The 16,066-nt window shown below is 41.6% G+C and overlaps 1 long non-coding RNA gene across 1 annotated transcript in view; it reads left to right on the top strand.

Moving 5' to 3' along the window:
• Positions 1-8,709, top strand: part of LOC146185852 (uncharacterized) — a 377,146-nt gene extending 368,437 nt beyond the window's left edge. The window contains exon 5 of the long non-coding RNA XR_014708041.1: positions 8,400-8,709. This is a non-coding gene — a long non-coding RNA (uncharacterized LOC146185852). The remainder of the gene's footprint in view (positions 1-8,399) is intronic.
• Positions 8,710-16,066: the final 7,357 nt, after the last annotated feature.

The raw sequence follows: 16,066 nt of genomic DNA, 5'->3' as shown, positions 1-16,066 counted from the left end.
CTTAACAATTGTAACTCGGCTCTTAGTACTTGCTTGTTTCAGCCGTCATCGTATATTTCTTCTCGTAGCGATCACAGGTAAAATTAGCCATGACCGTTTGCCTGACTGATTTACATTTTAATTCTTCTAACCCAAGCACTCCTTCCGAACGGAACCACCTTCCCGCCTAGGTTACTACTATTACTAATGTCCATGCTTTCCAGGTGGTCAGTGAAAGCATTTTAAACAGGCTGCATTGTTTTTAACAATATTTTACGAATTTCACTATCGCTTTCGTTCTTATAATTAATTGTGTTTTTTAGCCCACTCGTATCGGTCGTGCCTTGCTTGCCCTGGAGCGTAAGTAAATAAATAAGTAAATTGGCGTACAAGCAGGATTCTCCACTGATTAGAGCCGAAATCCCTTAATGTGGTAGTTTATCAGTATATTAGTTCGTGAATGGAGTCACAATGCAAATACAAGGTAAGGCAGAGTTAAGGGGCAACTTTGATGCACAGAGTGTTGCATGTTAATGGGGTCCTCAGGGTCTCTTTATAGATTAACTTCGGCTTACAGTTTAGGCCCGACAGAGCAACTTCCTCGCGGATAACATAAACGAGTTTCTCGTGGATTATTGGAGAAAACAAGATTTCAGCTACGTGAGAGAGAGAGAAAAAAAAACAAAAGCCTTTCTAGCGTGCCTACGGCGTTTTTTCTTCCTTTTTTTTTTTTTTGGCAAAGCGAAGAAGTTAACTACTTCGTCATTGTTCCGCGCTTGCACAAAGGCTCGTAGCGAAGTCCTGCCGATATCATTAACACTCAGTGCAGATGGCAGGTGGATACACTGAAAGGCCATCAGGAAGGGAAGTTAACCAGGCAATGTCCAAACCACTTGCGAAAAGTTCACACATTAGGAAGGCTGCTTGGGCAATATATTTTATTACACCGCCCAGATTTTCTTTCCAAGGCATCTATTTCTGTCTCCTCCAGGCATCTGCTTAATGCTCTCATATTTATTTTGGTTTTGATTACGAAGCCAAGCCTTATTACTCAAGTGCACATTCACGGTTATTTGATTAATTTGTTGTTCTTTCTCTCTTTGTTTAGTGCAGTGTGTTTTGTAGTAGTTCCTCATGCTCCGTTCTTTTTTTTTTTTTTTTGGCACCAATGTTGAAGAGATAAATTACGCTTGCCTAAGTTCTCAAAATACTGCATTGCTGGGAAGAAATAGTAAGAGTGGATAAATGTTGAGGGCATAGAGAGGTCAAAGGCTTTCTGTGTGAAAAATAAAAGTAATAAATGGCTCATATGTTTCGACATTCGAGGTAGTTGTCTCCTGGTCCTTTTCTGAAAAAAGCCTTCCAGAATTATTGCTTCTTGAAAGACTCAATTTGTCCGATTACGCAGCTAGAAAAACTCCATACCCAAAGCTTTGCCAATTCACTTCTGTTTTCTGGCATTCCATTTCGATTAGGGTAGCAGCCTACTACCTTTGAAACACATGTGAGGCATACTTTCACCAACTCGACTCTAATGCAGCTTATGTGTGCGAGCGTTCTGAAGATAAACTGCTGGAAGTATATAAAATATACGGGAAAGCAGGATTATTAGACAGTTTAGATTTAGTCGCTGATTATACAAAAAGAAAGAAGGAAGAGGCGCACTATTACTGCAAAGTTCGTGCTCAGCGTTATCAAAGCTTTCAGCTGCTCTGTAGACAGACAATCTTTTCGCCCTACGATGCGCCTGTTTTTCTCCTTCTGTGTTTTCATATTTGCCACTGAAAAGCTCCCAGTATATAAACGGGGGCTCGTAAGAATTAGTGATGGAACATTTTCGCAATAGACACGAGATGATAGAGGAGACATACAATGCTAGTGAATTTAGAAAGGACGCAGAATAGAGAACCGAATCCTGCATCTCTCGCTCGTAAGGTGGACGCTCAAGGCACGAGTCCACCGCTGTAGCGCATAGTAGGATATTATTCTTTGGATTCATTCGTTTTTGTCGCCAAACATAAAAGATGAGTTGTCTGACTTCTGTTCTATATTTTGACTTACGGATTACCTATAAAAACCAGTACAAACTTCAGCTCGGTCTCCTTCAATTTATGCAAACTGTAATGATTGTTTTCTGTGGTGCTATTTAAATATAATCATCTCAAGTGAGTGGGCTGGCTAATAAAAATTGAAAACCCTTCATGTAAACGAAAGGAAGCTGGCGTAGGTGACTGCTGCTTGCCGCGTCACCAGGCAGCAATTACGTTTGCTGTACCACTAGCCCCAACTAAGCGTTCTCTACGACATGCGATCATCGCTGATTCCTGTCTTCAACCCCATTATAATGTACACTGAGTGCATCTAATTTTTATTCATCATTGTTTCCATGTAAATAGTCTCAAGTAGTGGAACTGATCTTCTGTAGCCTCATTCGTCAACCATTCGTGCGTGGTAACTAAGACGCTGTGCTGGCGCATAAATTTCGATTGCGAGCCTGTATGTGAATTAGTGCTGCTTAACATTAATTAGCTTCCTGTTTTCGCATTGTCTTTTTATCCGTGGCAACCTTAACCAGCAGTTTAAACAAACCTGTCAGTAAGTCCCTGCTTCAGATTTTCAGTGGCTCTTCGAGCTGCTGAGCCTGGCTCAGCAGGGCCTGGAGATGCAGATGTGCGTGATGCTAGGCCAAGCTTACACGTTACTGCTGTGAATACGTGCTGCTCAACCTTAACTGATTTCCAGTAAAGACGTTTCTTTATTTTGTCTTCTCAATGTCTTATTTTGTCCGTGGCACGCAGGTTATATTGGTTGGTTGGTTTGTGGGGTTTAACGTCCCAAAGCAACTCAGGCTATGAGAGACGCCGTAGTGGAGGACTCCGGTGATTTCGACCACCTGGGGTTCTTTAACGTGCGCTGACATCGCACAGAACACGGGCGCCTTGCTTTTCGCCTCCATCGAAAAGCTGCCGCCGAGGCCGGGATTCGATCCCGCGTCCTTGGGAACAGTAGTCGAGCGCCGTAACCACTGCGCCACCCCGGCGGGGCAGGTTATATTGGTATGTGATGTAATTCCTTTCTGTACCCTAATCCTCGTTTCTTATTACAACTGCTACAGTTCACTCTCTCTCTGACGCTACTTTAGAGAACAAAAAGGCGCGTGATTGTTTTCAACTAACATGGGTCAAATGTTTACTTACGAGATTTTGAACAATACCGTAGAAAATTTATTTTCATCTGCTTTCCCTGTAAGAAGTTGTAATTTCATAATGTTTTGGTGACTGATGGCCTTCCATGCCTATACAGCACAATATTGAACACAAGAACATTGCTGTATGGAAAAGAGGCAATCCCCCCCAAAAAAAATGCCTTGATGCGATCGCATGTTCCTATAGACTCATTTCTGTTTACCTATTCCAATTCCGCGTGTTCTAATTTTGAAACAAAAATAATAAATATCACTCGCACATTCTTTGAGCTCCGTGGTTCTGCATGTTTTGCACATACGGCATTTGAGAACCATATAGACACAAAATTATATCTTGAAGCAAAATAACGGTAACTTCTTCAATCGTAAGGGAGGCTCTTCTAGATCAGAATCCAGGAAACGACTTGGTAATATATATTGAGCGCTCAGTTTTGGGGTATAACCGTGTTGTACCCGGTTCTTGCATCAGGAGTAATTCATATTTAGATCTGCGTTGACCCAGACTGACAACTAAGTTTATTTGAGCTGACAGGCGTCTGAATGAACATTTGAAGGAACATCTGGGGACCATATCATCCGACACTTACTCGCACGGGGTGGTACATTGTAGGAAATGCAACGAGGTAAAAGTAAAAAAGATAATAACAAAGAAGGACAAGGCTGCTACCCGTTTTTCTCACAAACAAGCATTATTTTCTTTCATCGAGATACGCTAGCACGAGAAGTTAAGGAGACCTACTCTATCAGAAAAAAAAAGTGATAGATGCATCAGCCAGTTTTCTGTCGCCCTTGCAGACTGTGAAGTTTTATACCTTGATAAAACTCGAAGTATATTGATTTTTTTTTTGTTTTACTACCTGGCGGTTCCGCTCAGGTGCATCTGTTTGTTTCTTTGTATATATTAAGCCTGTTTGCTCAAATAAACTTAGTTGTGAGTCTGCGCTTGTCTTGTTTTTTACGTGTTTTGTCGTCGTCTTATCTAGTGCAGTGCATTTTTCCAATCATGTCTACATACAAACTGGTACAACTTTCTACTTTACTGAAGATATTAAGAAAGGTCGTGAATATTTTCTACAAAACCGTTTTGAGCGCTCGTTCGAAGACTATAAAGTACATTTTTTCCGCACTTTGAATTTACCGACTAGCTTAATTTGTAAATCAAGTTTAAAAGAATGTTGGGAAGTGACAAGGACGTCGTAGGTACTGACATGAGGTGATACTGACACAATATGATGAAACGCTGCACACACTAGAGGCACGCTTTTTCAAAGTCATTGAAGTTTAGAGTGTCCCCTGCGGCGTTGAATATTGTCATAGTATATAAAAAAAATGTGGACCTCCTAGCTCTGAAGCAGGAGGGTTCAGTGATGGCATTATTACATATGCAAAGAAAGAAATAGAATAAAAACTAAGCATCTGCCTTAATAAATATTACTTTTTAGAGGCAGCAGTTGGTAGGGAGGATTATTCTAATAGTAAGAGTTTTGCTATAAAAACTAACGCATCAAATTAGTAGCATTTAAACTTCATTTTGTTCGTCTTGATTACAATTAGAATTTAAAAGTGAAATATCGCCACCTGAGAACACCAGGAGACGAGGTGGCATTACGTAAAATTCAGCGTTAGATTTTGCCACCCCTAGACATAAAAATATCAAAAGATAACCCATAAAAGAAGGGCCCTGTAATATATCGTAAACTATAGCATCAACATGAAAACGACGTCATATTTTCGTTCCTTTTCAATTTTGGCTACCTGGATGATTGTCTATCAGCTTGGGTTCATGGTTACCTTCAAATTTATTTTTAATGAGAAAGCATTACTTCGCTATGTTCACAGATTTCTGTCCGCAGAATGTGGCCGCACGCCGTTTCCGCAGAGCATGTCCGCAAAATCGTGTCTGCAGCAGTTGTGAGTAATGGAGAAGTACGTGGTAGAGGTTAATGAGTGGTGTCAATGGATAGAGGGTGACTGTAATGTTGTGTCCAAAGAATGGTTAGGACAATAAGTTAATTAGGTAATTAATTAAAATGACTGGTTCACATGAAATGAAAGACGCAGTATCTGTCACATTTGTTCTGTGACACCTGACCCGCGCCGTAAGTGAAGGGAGGAAGGCTGGAGTGAAAGCGGAAAGAGAGAAAGGGCTGCCGTAGTGGAGACGTCAAGGATGTGACGTCACGCAACCGGAAGTAGAACTGAAAAAGGGCATAAGAAGGGATTGGTTCGCAATTTGAGAGTAGCAGACTAAAATGAGCAAACAAAAAGTGAATGTGACGTAGAGGATGTGACGTCACGCAACTGGACTTACAGCCGAAAAAGAGCATAGGAAGGAATTGGCGCGCAATTTTAAAGTACCAAAGACTAAAATGGGCAAAGGAATTGAAATAAATAACTAGAAGCAACCAGAGACAACCAACAGCATCATCCGTGCTTTCGGATTACTCCAATGCAGATTCTGCAGTGTTATTATTTGCTGACGCATTCATGCCTACTGGCTAAGTCAGATTGCGTGGTGCAAAACAACATTCAAAGACATGCATAAAGGTACAATATGGAGCATTCAAAAGTTAGTGCAAGAATTTACTGTTTACAGCTAGCAGTAATAAGGGAGTAATTACTCATTGCATCCACCCAAGCGCAGTCATACGGCTACAAAGGAAAGCTATGCAGCTTACTCAGAAACTTCGTAGTTAAATAAAATTTCGTCCTGATACTTCATTGTTGCATTATGTTGTAACTGAAGTATTTATTTGAGGCCGCATAACTATGCCATTCATTAAAACCACGAGATCAGCCTTGTTCGACGCCGAAATAACGTCCGCACAGGAAATAAAAAAAATCCTCTTGCATGTGCCTAATCAAGTTGTTTCAATTATAGTTCCGCTGATAGGAATAGCCCCCAGACGCCACAGCGACGACCGTAAAACCGAACTAAAAGGATAATTGCCTTACGTACTGCGGCGAGAGCAGCTGGTGCAACCAACACAAGCACTACAACCCATTGTGCAGGCCAGGGGGGCAGATCCGAAGCAGACGTCTGGTTACGTTGTAGTTGGTTACCGCGAAGAAACATTTGCTTTTTTTTTCACCAACGAGCCTTCCGAGAAGCAGACAGTTCATGTTATCGATGGGTTACTGTGGATTACCCGGAAGTCCTTGCATCATTTTGTTGGTTGGTTGGTTGGTTTGTGGGGTTTAACGTCCCAAAGCAACTCAGGCTATGGGAGACGCCATAGTGGAGGACTCCGGAAATTTCGACCACCTGGGGTTCTTTAACGTGCACTGACAATTTTGTCTGAGTCACCCAATTTATGCGGTGAATGCCAGCGATACATAATATGCCTCCCAGTCCCTTCTGTAGCACTGCAGACAAGTAGGCCTCATCTTGCTTAATAGTTAAGACTGTTAGGTAATATTTACGTCTAGACCTTTGAAACAGAAGGTACAGGTCCAGTACGTGATCAGCTGCAAAAATAGATTAACGTTGTCTGCGCACTCAAAATATCACAAAATGCAGGCAATGCCTCTCCACAATACACCTCTGAAAGATGCCTCACAGCTACGACACAACACCAAAAGAAACAAAAAAAAAAAAGGCATTTGACTCAGCTCTTTAGGCTTTGACATGGCCTTTTGACAAATGATGTGTGACCACGCAGTACTTGCCAATAGTGTTGCTAGCATTCAAGGTCAGGTACACGATATTAAATTCTCCACCAGTTGCCTCGAATTATCAACACCGTAAACGAACACCGAGGACAGCTCATCAGTTTATATCCTGAGTAATTCATTCAGTAGTTTATTCTTGTGTGCCAAAAGGCTCAGTTCTCCCTCCTTTACTTTTTTTAATCTGCATAAATGACTTATCCAACAGAATTCAATCACGCATTAGCCTTTTTTAGACGACTTTCTAATTTATCGCGAGATAACCAATTCTGAAGATAAAGAAATACTTAAATCCGACCTTAACAAAATAATGGCATGGTGTCAAGACTGGTTAATGAATCTTAACTTTGAAAAATATAAGGTAATGCATGTGTCGCGTACTAATTATCAGGTTTCATCTTATCATATACAGAATTCCCCACCGAATCAGGTAACAGCCTACAAATACTTGAGTATTTTATCTCCTCTAACCTATCATAGGAACTGCATGTCAAGTACATAACTAACTATGCTAATCGCTCGTCAGGTTATTTCAAACGTATTTTTCCAAACATTCCCTCATCCCCTAAACATAGGTTTTAAAAAAACATTTATCCGCCAAAAACTTGAACATACAGCCTCTGTATGGGACCTCGGCCTTGATTTTCTAATAACCTTAGTAGAAGCCATTCAGAATTGATCTATTCGTTACATACTCAGTAATTATCATCGTACCGCCAACACAGCTAACACGAAAAACAGCTTACACCTCCCTGCTCTCTCACTAAGACGTCAGATACTCCGGCTATGTCTGCTACATAAAATATACTACCATAGTTCACTTCGCGGTAATTTTCTTCAGCGTCCCTCCTGCATATCACTTCGTGTGGACCATCGTCATAAAATTGCATCCTCAACATGTTGAACAAACGCTTTTCACAGTTCATTTCTCCCGCGTTCAATCAGCGATTGGTATTACTTTGCTGTGGCGCTAGTATCTATAACCGATATAAAAGTGTTCAAAAATGCTCTCGCTGCACATTATGGCGTTCCCATTTGATTCACTTTGCTTTGTTTATTAGTTTCCTATTTCTATCCTTATTTCCGGCGCTTTTCTCTTATTCATAAAATTTTTGCCCTGTATACCACTCTCTTGTGTAACGGCCGACCCGGGCCTTGAGTGTATCACAAATAAATTAATAATAAAATAAATAAATAAAATAATAAATAAATAAATAAATAAATAAAATTATTTACAAATAATCCATATTTATTAAATATTTCTGTGTCTATTTTTGGGGCATATTGAATGATATGGCAATAATGAAACTTAGCTTCGAAAAAAAAAACTATGGGCAGGTAATGTGAAAATTTAACCCATCAAGCTACTCGATTTAAAGGCGTAACGTCATTACCCGAAATAATCCCAGCTATCGTTTGGAATCGAATAGGCCTGTAAAGCATCCTCTAAGATCTGTTGTTAAAAAGTAATTTCGACGCGCAGGTTTTGTTTGCGATACTGGCTGGTGATGACGAGATGTTTACTCTCTGATTTTGTCTTTTCCAGCTGATACAAGCTCAATTTCGGATGACAGCTGTCCCTCTATCAAACAAGGCAAGTTTAATTTCTTCTAACTTTCCTTCGTGCTGCAAGAAGAACATCTATCTCTAAGACATCAAACTCCACATGGTAACTCTGGCTCAAACCGAAAAGGTGTTAATCCTGGTGCATGTGTACTCTAGTTTGTCCATCTTTTTTGCTGTTGTTGGGGTAGTCAGCTATATCGACGGCTGTACCACAAGGAATTGAACCTGCCATTTCACATTTATGAGACCTAGAGGAAAATATAGGCAAAACTAAATGAAGCGTTATATTTCATTATTATTATCATCATCGTCGTCATCATCGTCGTCATCATCATCATCATCATCATCATCATCATCATCATCATCATCATTATCATTATCATTATCATTATTATTATTATTATTATTATTATTATTATTATTATTATTATTATTATTATTATTATTATTATTATTATTATTATTGCCGTGATTTCATCTGGCGAACTGATATCACGCATGTTTGTAGTAAGCTTCGTAGTTTATCATGGCTCGTTAACGTGGAAAGATGGGCTAGTTGGTCTTGGTACAACGAATGCATATTTTCAGCGCCAGAAGCACAGGACGAAGAAAGTAGGCAGAAGGAGGACATCCTGCATCTGTCTTCTTTCTTCGTCGTGTTCTTTTTTTGCGCTTAAAATATGCTTTCTCCGTAATATGGCTGTTGCCCAATATCAAATCTTCCGTCCCTTTTTCTGTTCCTAAGATGGCCGCTTTTGTGCTCGCCTAGAGCATTGTACGTTACTCTAACACATTTGGGAAACCACTCTGTGCTTCTGCGAAACTGCTGTGGTGTTATTAGTAAGCTCCAGGTTCGTTCAGGAGATCTGGGCAGGTATCAGATCAGGCTCACGGACACACGCGCACTTTTCTTTTCTTGACCGATAAAAATCACCATCCCACAAGTACAGCCTCGGCCTAAAATCTAAAGGGATATGTCCCAAAACGTCCTACTGTTTTCTTAGTCCGTTCTTGGCTAGATGCCGATGCAGGCGACCCTCACGGTGCCCTGCAGTCCGGTCGAGGTGATAGCCGGCCAACGGTAGTTTACTTTCATGCAACGCTGTGTAGGAACCAGGCCCTAGATCTGGTTTTTAGAGATCAGCGGTAGGGTTATGACGCTGGCCGAGAACGGTGAAGAGAACCGCCCAGCGACTCTCTGGAACGTCCGTCTTGTTCCCTGCTTCGAACGAACTTGCGCCCACTGGATTGCCCTGCACGCTTCTTTTTCACTTCTTTTTCACGGGCCAATCGCGCATTCGCACTCGCGATCACCATCACCACAATCTCGCGGTCACCATCATCACAACTGCATTGGTGCTGTGCTGAACGGATCTTTGAAGAGCGCTGCATACTATTGCAAGGCTCCATATATCGCCCTGTGGAAACATCTAATCGTAACCAATTTTCTATTCTGTAATATACATGCTGACAGTTGCTATAAATTTGGCTCAACTATCTTAACATCAAAGTCTTGTGTATTAGCGATTGAATAGGTACACCGAAAATGGCTTTTTCGAATAACAAGAGGAAATAGCGATTTATATTATATTGAGTAAAGTTTATCAGCAATCGACACCCGTCTCCTGTGTAGGACTAGATACGAAAGTGAGCGGGACTTCTCTCGTAGCAAGTATGTTTCTTTAGAGGTTCTCAGTTCAATGAAATCCATTATGCCAATTTCGAGACCCTATTGACAGTTTCCAAGCTCTTCAGCTCGATTCCACGTCGAAACGGTTGCCGCAGGCGAGCTGCTTCCGAAGTGCTGTACGATTAATGACAGTTACGTGCGCTCCAGAAGCACACCCCCAAATGAGAACTTTCCTGCTGCAGGTCGTACTTACGTGAAATAGTAGGGATTGCTTTAAAAGTGTGTTCAGTTTTAAAAGAGAATGACTCTCCTTTCTAAAATTTCCTACACAGAAATGTTGATTTTTGAAAGACACGTTTCTTTTTTTTTTTCCCGCTCTTTTCTCTTATTCAGACTAAATTCTGCCTGATTACTTGATCAAGAGTTGTTGCTTCTCCAAGTATTAAAGTCTACGTCTGTCACAGTTGTCGGCCAGTCACAATACTATATGCGTGTTTAATCTTTGAGGTAATCGTATGTTCTGAACGTAAAACATGTGCAACGCAAAGAGGAAATGCTCACTGCATTTCACTGCTTGAATTTTTAAGGCGACCAAATTTTTATTCTTTACTCTGAGTCTCTGGAGCGCCTGGAATAATTGTTACTACCGTTTTCAAATAAGCGGAAACGGCAGTGATTGAAATTTAGGGATTGTGTGAATTTCAATATCCCCATTGCTAATGCTAACCATGCAAACGTACGCTTCAGGTGGAATACAATTCTACGCTCTCGTTAATACATTTCAAAATGCGCACTGCATACGTATAACGTTGATTTTTTTTTTTTTTTTTTTTGGAAAATGTAGGGGTAAAAAACGTTGACATCAGTATGCGTGGATGCTAATGCAACGATGCTGTAGCACTAAGGCGAGTGCCGCAGAGCGGAAGTTTTCTACATTTTTACCTTACATATCGCAAATATCAGACGCTGATTGCACGATTTATGCACGAAACCATGGGGACTGAAATATGTGGCCTTGAAGTTTGTAATTGATGCACACGGGGCGGGCAGCGAGTACGCGCTCTCCTTGCGCGTGAACAGCTCTAGCAGAGACAGACGCTGAGGTGCTGGCGTCTCAACAGAGGTGCGGCAGGAGGTGGAAGCACCCCCCCCCCCCCCCCCCCCCCCCTGTGCGTGAAGGCGTGAGAAGATACGCGCGCTCCCGTTGAAACAGGCCATATACCACATTGATTCATTTCGCATACGGGATTTATTTTTGAGCTAAATACAGCAAGCCTCACGGCGGCATGGACGGTCCGCCCCTTTGTAAAGATGTAAGCAAATTCTGTGCAATAAACATTATTATTATTATTAATATTATTATTATTATTATTATTATTATTATTATTATTATTATTAAGGCGAAAGTTTTTAACAGCTCGTGAGTGGCGTCCGAACAAAGTGTTCGCAGAAAATGTGCGTGCGATTTTTCAGTGAGATTTCGACCGCTGGATATCGATTAGGTTTCTGTATATAGTGACCGATAGTTATATTTAGTGATGAATAATAATAGTCAGTGGTGTTAAAGAGAGTTTTTTTCTACTCAGTCTCTGGAGACAGAGGCAGCTTTCCCAATGAAAGAGAAACGAAGAGGGTCTCCATTGAGGAAAAGCGATCTTTTTATTTTCCTCTTTTTCTTATCCTTCCCTTCGTCCTTCTCCTGTTCCACCTTCATCTTACTCCCTCTCTTTCTCTTTGTCCACTTCCTCTATCCTCCTCTCTTTTTCTCTCCCTCGGCACTCAGCTCTATCTCTCTGAATATAGAGAGCGTTGAGGGCGAGAGAAAGAGTAGAGAGACGGTAGAAATGACTCTCTTTCTGGAGAACGAAAACGAGAGGAGAGAGAGAGAGAAAGATAGCAAGCATTTTTCTCTCTTTCTTCTTCTCTCTCTAACGAAGGGGTGGTGCCAGAAACATTTATTGCCACATGCACAAATAGTGGGGTGAAGCCCTCTTCATGGCACTTGGGTGCTCCCTTGCAACACGGGAGACACTCTTACAAGTCAAAACAGTGTCCTTGGAACGTAATCCCCCTCATAGCACTGGTGATTATCTTGGGCTGGTCTTAATTTGAGGTATTGGTTATAAGATACTCCCAGTAAGATTCTGCTACGCTCGGTGATGGGGACTGAGGAAAGGTGGGCATGCAAGTAGGATGTGTATGAAGTCTACGAGTTTGCCGCAAAGTCTGCGTGATGAGGAGAATTGGTCTGGGTATCAGGCATGTAGAAGTGTAGGGTATGAAGCGGTCCGAGTCTGCAAGCTTCGCCACTGTGTGGCCCGCGCTATGGTGAGGGATGGGGCTGGAATGTATTTTCCTTTTGTTTGTTCCGGTAGTACGAGATAATATCACGGAAGGAGAGCAGGCGCTCCCCAGCATGCAGAGGGAGCTCCGTTCCTCTAGCCCGGAATGTAAGACCTCGGGCTAGAGAGTTAGCCTCCTCGTTATCAGATAGGCTCGCATGTACTGGCGTCCAGATGAGGCTTCTGCGGTGCCGGAGCTACCAGAAGCGTAGTAAGCGAGCAGGAGTGCGGCTTACACAGCCGTTGGCTATCAAGAGTGTACCAAGGATCGCAGCAGGGCAGTCAAAATGCTTTCGCCTTGCTGCAAGTAAGGTAGAGTAAGGAAACAGGGTAGGCAAAATTTCAGAAAAAATAAGATTTCTTATTTTCGCCAATTTAAAACCCATATTCTATCTTTTACATAGTCCGGGCTTTCATTTACGTATACGCTAAATATTTAGTCCGAAATCGACGTTTTGTGAAACCTATGCAGCAACTAGCCACGTCACCCCTTAACACCTACTTTAGATGTGTGCCTCTCCTAATCTGAAGGACGCGTGGAGACAATAAAGGCAAATGTTTGTGGCCGTGGTCTGATTGACATTAACCTTCTTTTGTGTACCATCGCCGAAAGCTGTCCGTCTCCCGTGCGGTGAGGATTTGCATCTGGTTGAAGACGCTGCACTACAAGTAGTTGCATGCACATTTTCCCAGCCAATGTAAAGTGCTTCTCAGTGCGCCGGTTCAAAACATCCGAACGGAAAACATCGGGGAACGGTGCTCGAACTGACACTTGAGGTCATTTTAAATTTCTGCAGGGCGGTTCACTGTCCACTGGTTATGCGAAGCTGACTGAAGGCGACTATACTTCGTGCAGAGGGCTACACGACAGGTCAATAAGTGGGTACGGAGGGCATAGCAGATAGCATAGAAAACAAGTATTGATGGTGAGGTAACTAACAAACTAGTGGCTAATAAAATAATTGGTCAGCTCGTATTTCTGGAGAGCTATATTATGAAATTTTGCATGAAAGTTTACTGCATTTGTCCCTTTTTTTTTTTAGAAACTGCATGAGCTGGGGGGGGGGGGGGGGGGTAAAATTTTGGAGCTATTGAGTAAACACCACAGAGAGTGTACTCAACCAGAATTATCAAAACTGATGAAAAGACATTTTATTTGAAGGTAATTTACTGCAGTACGTGTATTTAAAACTTGTTGGGCCTAGCAAAAAAAAAAAAAAAAAGCAATGAAATTCAACATAGGAAAGCTTCTGCTCTATGGCGCCGATGTCTCAATCGTATGGGACTTCTACGTAGCGATGTGCGTGATCGATCCTGCTTTGTCACTATCAATGGACAGATCTCATTCGTTTACCCTGCGACCACTGGTGTTCCTCAAGGTTAAATATCAGTATTAGGCTTCCTTCTCTTCTTTGTTATTATTAATGATGTTTCGTCCGTGGTCAAGCACTCCTCTTTTTTCCTCTATGCTCACTATATAGAAATATTCAAAGTAATTTATTTTCAACATTCCTTGTCGTTGCAGTCAGACATATCTGCTTTCTCTAATTAGTGAAAGAAAATGGGCTCACTTTCAATTATTCACAAACTAAGGTTGTCTGATTTACCTGCAATCCTTTTAGCCTTATTTTCCCTTATTCTGTAGATTCTATTATGTTCAGGGTTGATGCAAATAATGACCGCTGTGTACTTTTCAGCCATACCCCAGCATCTCTCCTCATATTAAACGAGTTGCTTTGCGAGCTATGTGCGCACTCGGCTTCATCTTCAGGCTTTGCAGAGAGTTCCGTACCCCGCTTCCATCCTTAAAGCTTTACTTGTTCGTATGTTTGCCGCTTTTGGAGAATTCGTCTGTTGATTGGAATGGGGCTTACAAATTGAACTGAATTGAAGTCGACAGAGTACACCATCAGGTATAGTTCAACGTCTTTTCTCCGGTACAACTTCCACCTCTCGCTCCACATGGAGTAACTCGCCGCAGCTTTCTTTTCTTAACTGCCGTCTTGTCAGCATAGATGTAATTTTGCCGTGCAAACTCCTTCATGATCACGTTATGTGCTCTTAGATCCTTGACTGCATCCTACGCGAGTTCGGCGGAAGAGCATGATGGAATTCAGACCATTTCAAGTTTCTCCTCTTCTGTATTCCCATTCCTCTCTGGACAGAAAGCAAAAGCTGTTTAATTCTACTTGTCCTCACACTGATACCTTCGGATACCCGCTTTCTTCGATTTTATTGGAAGTCCTCTGCGTCTTATTTTGAAAAGTCATTTTCATCATATATTACTTCCTCTTTCAAGCTAGTTGTATTTACTTCTTTTTTCATTCTGTTTATTCTCGTCGATGTTCATAAAATTGCTTTTAACATGGTTTTATTGATAATTTAAATTAAACACTGTGTGTTCATATGTGACCTTTTGTATCACTTTCAATGACTGTATTTTATTGTATTGGACTATATTGTATTCTTTTCTCATTTGAATGCTTTTTGCGTTTAGTTATTTAAGACATCTTTCTCGTAATTTCATTCACTACGTGACTCATTTGATCTAAATTTCAGCTGACGTGTTATTCTCTCCTCCTTCTCTCTTATATGCGTGCAAAGCTTGCGTGTACATGTTTATTCTTATTTGTGTTGCAGTACCAAAGCAATATCGTTGTTCTTGTGCACAATAAAATAAAGATTAATTGATTGATTATTATTATTATCCTGCCAGAGGAGAGTTTTTCTTTTTATAACGGCTTATCTTCTCATTTTACCCTCCAAAGACTATCCTCGCTTCCTGTTTTAGCCCTATGGTTTTCTTTATATATAAGAGGCGTTTTACTGCACTTTATTTACATAACATTATTTTCGTAACAAAATTTGAATTTAAATGTTATTGCGAATTTCACGGACGCCCTGGAGGCTACCACTCTTTCACAGCTTTTGAGCCCACCTCGTTGGAAATATGGACGCTGCGTTAGTCTTCACTATTTCACTGAGGTATCGTTAATCCGAGGACTTACTCCCATCTACCCCAGCCTAAGCAGAAGCACAGAAAATTATAGACCTCCTTATTTTTTAAATTGACCCTGTTCTTGTACCAACTGCCAATGACGTATGCGCGAGAAATTCATCGCGAATACGCGGAAGCCGTATTTCTTAAGCAACCTTTTTACTTCCTTCGACTTTTGATACAGCCGAAGCGCCTAAAACCGAACCGAATTACGGTGTTTCATCGCGGTTCAAGGCGGCTAGTCGCTTCACTAGCAGAGGACTTGAGCCGCAGTTACTTTGTAGACACTTGGTTCTGGCTCATTCTTCTCGGCACATAGCAAACGAGAAAAAGAACCAACACAGCCCAGTGGTCACCTTCCAAGGGTTTCTCACCGACAGAATTGGGTTTAGGGGCTCCACCCTTTCTTTTCTCCCATCCGGCCGTATGGCTGCTGTAGCTGCCACGCTGCCATTGTGAGCCCCTGTTTATGGCGTCGTACGTTCTCTTCGAGATGGCTACAGTGCATTGTGCGTGCTCTGCACTCAGCCCCGCCTTATCCGGGATAGAAGCCCTTCTCAGGTTCCTTGCCCCTACACACTTCATTTTTTGCTGCTCATTTTATTCGGGCTGTTCTGTCGCGTTGCCCGGCCTCAATGGGACATCGTAAATTGTACCCAGAAGCATGAAGCTTTCCC

This window comes from Amblyomma maculatum, chromosome 6, assembly GCF_055883805.1.
Source record: "Amblyomma maculatum isolate TAMU_Amacu chromosome 6, ASM5588380v1, whole genome shotgun sequence".
In the NCBI taxonomy this organism is placed as follows: domain Eukaryota; kingdom Metazoa; phylum Arthropoda; class Arachnida; order Ixodida; family Ixodidae; genus Amblyomma; species Amblyomma maculatum.
The sequence above is the reverse complement of the archived record's forward strand: the minus strand, read 5'-3'. Positions and strand labels throughout refer to the sequence as shown.